Source organism: Terrapene carolina, unplaced genomic scaffold (genome assembly GCF_002925995.2).
Source record: "Terrapene carolina triunguis isolate 2854851 unplaced genomic scaffold, T_m_triunguis-2.0 Scaffold112, whole genome shotgun sequence".
Lineage (NCBI taxonomy): Eukaryota > Metazoa > Chordata > Testudines > Emydidae > Terrapene > Terrapene triunguis.
This window is the reverse complement of record NW_020664463.1, coordinates 18,751,032-18,757,943: the sequence shown is the minus strand read 5'-3', so window position 1 is coordinate 18,757,943 and position 6,912 is coordinate 18,751,032.

The window sequence follows — 6,912 nt, the reverse complement described above, 5'->3', positions numbered from 1 at the left end:
TTTAAAAAGTATTTAGGCACCTAGTGGGATTTTCAAAAGTGCCTAGAAGATTAGGTGCTTTGTAAACCACACTAGATGCCGAACTGCATCTTTGGGTGCCTAAAAACCTTTGAAACTCTTTCCCTAAGGCACTGACCTGAGGTCATACAGGAAGTCCATCGGGGGGAGGGGAAGTAGAACCCAGGTCTCTCAGGGATAGCTCCCTATCCACTGGACCAGCCTTTCTCTCGGCTACATGCTGCAAAAAAGAGGCCTCTGATGGATGGGAGCAAAACCAACAAGAAGGCCAGTTTCTGAGACTCCAGCAACTGGTCTCAGATGATTGGGAATAGGGTGACCAGACAGCAAGTGTGAAAAATTGGGACGGGGGTGGGGGGTAATAGGAGCCTATATAAGAAAAAGACCCCAAAATTGGGACTGTCCCTATAAAATCGGGACATTTGGTCACCCTAATTGGGAACGATGTCATGGTTAACAGTATCAAAAGCTGCACAGAGGTCAGGCAGGATGAAGAAAGAAAGAGAACAAGAGTCAGATGAGAGTCAGGTTCTGCCCCAGGCTGGATTGTAGAGCAATGGCTGCTGTGCATTTTTAGATTTTAACTGAAAACCTTTTTGCTTTGTCCTTTTCCCCCCCCCCTGAGTTTGAGAAAAGAAAGGAATGAGAAAGTGTCGTATGAGTATCAGATGTGTCTATGCTTCAAATTCTTAGGGTTTCCGCTGTATCCAGGCCAATTCCAGAAAGAACAGAAATTGCATCCACAGAGTCGATAAAATCAACCATTATTGTCTTGATTTCCTTTATCCAATGGGCACAATCTGTGCACTCAGCACTGTTCAGAATATGCCAGAAAATGGAGGTCCTGAGCCAATGCATATAAGATCTGTAACTCTGGATAATTTAATGATTTAGTAGGGGTTGGCCCTGCTATGAGCAGGGGGTTGGACTAGATGACCTCCTGAGGTCTCTTCCAACCCTAATCTTCTATGATTTTATAAGATAGCTCAGATATTTAAGTATGAAGAGTATAGTTATTGACCACACATATTATCACATGTTCACTGTGATGTTCATATCTATGAGTGGAGGCAGTGATGGCAATAAACGTGTTACTTGATTAAGAAGTTTGGACCCTCCAACTTTCTTTCAAGAGGAAGAGCTGCTCAAAGCTCCTGTGCCTGTTTATTTTTCTTTCCTGCCTGCCATGGCCCTGATATACCTCAGAAGTCTCAGGTTTTTTCCCCAACTTTAAAACATGAAATTTTCTTGGTGTTTGATTTAAAATATTCTCCTGTGAAAACTGCAACTCAATCACTGTAGTGTTGTGTTTAAGAGCCTTCTGGAAAGTAACTAGCCTTTAAACAGAAGTGAAAGCAGTGTTGCCAATTCTTATGATTTTGTTCTGAGTCTCATGATAATTATTGTTTTCCTTAAAGCCCCAGCTCCTGGAGTCAAGTGATATGTGATGATTTCAGCCTTCATTCTTAAAGAAAAATGAAGTTTCTAGCCCTTGTGGCTGTGGAGAAAGCTTAAAAATGTGACCTCAGTGCACCTTAAAGGCTCAAAAAGCAGAATGTAAATTAAAAAACCCATGAAATCTATTATTTTTTACGTAATCTCATTAGCTTAAAGCCAATCTCATTATTTTGGGTGAGCCTTGATTTTTGAACATTTGGGTTTGGCAATACTATGAAAGTGACTGGAAAGTGTCAGCTTCACTCCTGTTTAAAGTCATTTTCTAGTCTATTATTTGTAATGGGGTAACACCCCTAGAGCCCCAGGCAGGTGCAGTATAAACTCATGGGGCCTTGCCCTAATAGGATGTTTCCAAACGTTAAATGATCTATTCCAAACTTGATGAACTGCAAAAAAGTGATAGAAAGTAATCTAGGTTTTTGTACAATTGTTTCCATTGTATTCAAGAGTTAGTAATAAAGTAAGAATATACATTACTTTTTTAAACCTAGCCAGTGTCCCTTAAGTGAATTGACACAAGATGTCAGAACAAGTATTAGAGCTGAGTGGGTCTAAGGGCTGGTCCACACTAACCCCCCACTTCGAACTAAGATACGCAACTTCAGCTACGTGAATAACGTAGCTGAAGTCGAAGTATCTTAGTTCGAACTTACCGCGGGTCCACACGCGGCAGGCAGGCTCCCCCGTTGACTCCGCGTACTCCTCTCGCGGAGCAGGAGTACCGGCGTAGAAGGCGAGCACTTCCGGGATCGATTTATCGCGTCTAGACAAGACGCGATAAATCGATCCCAGAAGATCGATTGCTTACCGCCGGACCCGGTGGTAAGTATAGACGTCCCTAATATTTATTTAATTTTCTTTCTTTATATAGGAATCAGAAATTATTATTTGACAGGAGCACTGTATCTAAGCTATTATCTGCAAAAAAACAAGAGTTTTCAGGTGCCCAAGTAGCCTTTGGAATCATGGTTAAAGTTGCCCATCTGAAATGGCATCCCTGCTATCCCCCCAACACACATTTGTCTGTTTCATCCACCTGTTTCATCTTGTCATACACCTAGACTGTGAGCTTTCCGTATCAGGGACTGTCTTTTTATTACTCATTTCTAGTGTCTTGTAAAGCCTCTTGGAAGTATTGTAATAATAATAAGTTGTGTAATTTCAGACCCATTCAGGCAGAAGTTCTCACCCAGTTCCTCCCATCAGGCACAATCACCTCTAGTGACTTTAGGGAGAACACTGGCAGCTAGCCATTACCCGGCTTACATCCATCTGGGAATAGGCCTTTTTTCTGAGGGCTAAAAACTGAATCCACAGTATTGACCTGTTTTATTGTGTTTGTTGCATGCACAGAGGGTAATATTCAATCTGTTCAGAAAGGTGAAGATGAAAGCTCTTTTTGATCCAGTATTTGGCTGTGGCTTAATATAATTCCAACAAAATAAAAATAATAAATAACAATCAGCTTCCCAGTGTGAAACAGCTTGAGAGAGTTTGAATGGTGGTATTGCTCATTCATTGTTCTCAATGTGCAAAATGAAAACAAGACATAGGGAAGTCAAAGCCACTGATTCCTTACAAATCACATTACCCAGTAAAATTTTGAATGAGCATAAATATTCTGGTTTAAGATTTTTTGAGAATCTTCTTTTTTGTTTTTAATCTCTTCCTCTCTCACAAGAGGAAGAAGCACCAAATTGTAGAAAACCACTGTCAGCACACCTTGTTGCAATATTTCCCATGGGTTATATTAGAAAAAGCACTGAGTCACTGTGTGATATGAACTGCTTCATTACCATAGAAAGCAGAAGAGTAATTCACAGACCAAAAAAAAAAAAAAAAAATCCCCAGATAAGCTGCGACAACTGCTGAACAAGGAAAGCTAGAAAACGGTGGTATTTCAGGAATATTATGCAAAAATGTCCATGCTGGAAACAAAAGACCAGGCTCTGTTAATAGACATGAAGGGCACACTGCAATACATTCACAGCCACAATGAAAATCTTGCTGCACTACTGGATCTGACCATAGCAGCTACAGTCCTGTGAAATCCTTCACTGGCAGAAATGCAGGTATTATGGGTCAAATTCAACCCTGATGTGACTCGGGGCGTGTCTACACTGGCAGAGTTACAGCGCTGGCAGTTACAGCGCCACTCAGAGAGCGCAGCAGGAAAACCACTATTGTGTGTTCACACTGACACCTGCCTGCGCAATAGTATGTTCACACTTGCGGCACTTGTGGCACTATTTGGAGCAGTGCACTCTGGGCAGAACCGGCTCTACGCAGCAGCAAAGCAAGCACGTGCTTGGGGCGACACATTTCCAGGGGCGGCATTCCGGCGATCCTTTTTTTTCGGGGCAGTTGCACTCTTGGAGCTGCGCCACTTAGACGGGGCGAGGGCGCCGCACCCCTGGCTGCAGCAGGAAGGGGAAGCCCCAGCCCCGCGATGCTGAGCTGCCAGGGCTCAGCCGCTACCTGGGGAGGAGAGGGCGAGTCCTGCCAGGGAGCTGGAGCTGCGCCGCCTCATCTGTGCACTGGCTGCTGCACTGCCTTGTGCCGCCCCTTATATCGGGGCTTCTCTGCATGGCTGGGCAGGGGAGGAGGTAAAGCCCCTGTAGGTGCTGGGAGAAGGTGACATCACTCCCTCCGCTTCCAGCGCCGCCTGTGAGCCCCAGCCCCACCTGAGCTTGGGGTGGCAAAAAACCTAGAGCCAGCCCTGACTCTGGGCAGCTATCCCACAGAGCACCTCTTTCTCTTTTGCCGCTAAGAGTTGTGGGAAGGCAGAGGGGGTCACAGGGCATCCGGGGTCCAGTCCCAATGCCCCATGATGCTTTGCTTTGCATCCCAGCAATCCCTGTGCTTCTATCCGCATTTGGCACCATCTTTCAACGGTTTGTGTACTACGCGCCCTGCCTCTTTCAGGCTGCAGGAATGGATCCCGAACTGTTGACCAGTATGCTGCTCGCTCTGACCAACACGTCACAAGTGTCAGTGGAGTTATTCCTTAAACTACAAAGGCAAGAGGAGTGTAACATTGAAACTCGCCACGCATAGTAGCTACGACATGAGATTGCTTGTGGCATTCACAGAGGTGCTGACCACAGTGGAATGCCGCTTTTGGACTCGGGAAACAAGCACTGAGTGGTGGGATCACATCATGATGAACGTCTGGAATGACGAGCAGTGGCTGCAGAACTTTCGCATGAGGAAAGCCACATTCATGGGACTGTGTGATGAGCTCGCCCCAGCACTGTGGCACAAGGACACGAGAATAAGAGCTTCCCTGTCACTGGAGAAGTGCGTGGCGATTGCACTGTGGAAACTGACTACTCCAGACTGCTACCGATCAGTTGCTAATCAGTTCAGAGTGGGAAAGTCAACCATTGAACTTGATGGAAGTGTGCAGGGCCATTAATCGCATCCCTCTCTGAAAGACCGTGACTCTGGGCAACGTGCATGACATTGTGGATGGCTTTGCACAAATGGGCTTCCCTAACTGCGGAGGGGCGATAGATGGCAGCATATTCCAATTCCGGCACCAGACCAGCTAGCCACCGAGTACATTAATCAGAAGGGGTATTTCTCAATGGTTCTCCAGGCGCTTGTGGATCACCGTAGGCATTTCACAGACATTAACGCAGACTTTCAAAATTCCAAAGGCATTTATGGGGTGGGGATGATGGTTGGTCACCTGAGGGCAGGGCAGAAGAGTTCAAATCGATGACCAGAGAGGTGAGAATAGGCATTGTGGGACACCTCCTGGAGGCCAATCGCAATGCTGTAATCGACCATGGTGTCTACACTGGCACCACAGTGCTGTACCCCCAGCACAGAAAGCTGTAGCCTCTCGTTGTGGTGGGGTTTTATAAGCACTACAACTGCACAGTTTCTGCACACTAAGTGGCTTGGCAGTGTGTACACCTCGGGAGTTACAGAGCAGACAGATGCTTTACTGCGCAGAAACTTGCCAGTGTAGACAGGGCCTCGGCTATATGTCTTGTGACTCATTTTCTCCTGCTCTCACCAGCAGGTCACCAGTATCTGTCCTCTGCTTCTTGTGTCTGTACTCCACACTTACACTCTCTCTCTTGATTCCAGCACCCTTTTCAGAAAGCTAATCAAGGTATTTCTCCTACAGACTGGGAAGGAAGAGAGATTTTGATTATTTCTATTTTAAAATGCTTGGGAGGTACTCACCTAAGTAGGTAGATACAGACTTCATCTGTGTGTGTGTGTGTGTGTGTGTGTGTGTGTGTGTGTGTGTGTAATACAAAATTGGTTCATCTCAGGTAGGTACATGCTCTGAAATAATGTATTGACTAGTTCAATCTCAAATCATGAGAAAGGATTGGTCTATCATTTCTATAAAAGATTGTGAAAATAGAAAATGGCCATGAATAGTCCAAAGTGTTAAATTCACAGGTAGATTCTATCCATGACCCCATGCTCTTCAGCAGCAGTAGTGGCAAAATAAATTGGCACAGCGCCTCAGGTACAACAGCTGATTGCCTTGCTTTTAAAGCCATGGCTGCGTCCTTCACAATAGGAACATCAAGCAGCTGATATGTTGTGGTGCTATTTTCCAAAGCCTGTTCTCTGAAGAAATGCCTTCACAAACATTGTGCAGTACAAACATTGTGCAACACTCAGCAGTAATCCTGGAGACTCAATGTACGTCATTTGCACTTTAATCGACATGTCCACCAAAAGCATGTTCCATCTCCAGTCAGCTCTCACTCAGCTGCTTGTAAGGAGCAAGCAGAACTTCCTCTAAGTTATCAGCAGATGCCTTGATTGCACAAGGGAATAAGTGAAAAACAGCATCCTGACATCACTATAGGAACTAAAACCTCATTATATTGTGTCCTAAGCGGTCAGAAGTGGTGTCCCATCCTGGCCTCTGGTCTGAGCAGTAGGATATTTAAAAGCTTCCACGTAATTCATTTTACCTGGTTGCCCAACTCTGACACCAAGGAATAGATCTGAGTGCTCCAAAGTGGTTCCTAAGCTGTGGACCCCAGAGCCTTTTTTCATGATCTGCATCATGCATGATTTTAGATTCAGGTGGAGAGGTGCTGAAAGGGGAAGTGATTCATAGGAGGCTCTTTCTGTTATGAAATAACCTGTAGTAGAACAAAAACAAATAGAAGACTCAAAGTCTGACACTACAATCTGCGTGACCACAGAGTAACAGCTTTTGCAATTGTAATAACCGCAAATGTGGAAAGCCCCAGTCGTGGTAATATCTTTCCATTCTCTCATGGGGAACATTCAGGGCAATGACTCAGTTAAGTGGGACTTAGTTTATTATGGGGTACACTTTCCAAACCAGTGGCTCTCAACCTTTCCAGACTACTGTACCCTTTCAGGAGTCTGATTTGTCTTGCATACCCCAAGTTTCACCTCACTTAAAAACTTGCTTACAAAAATCAG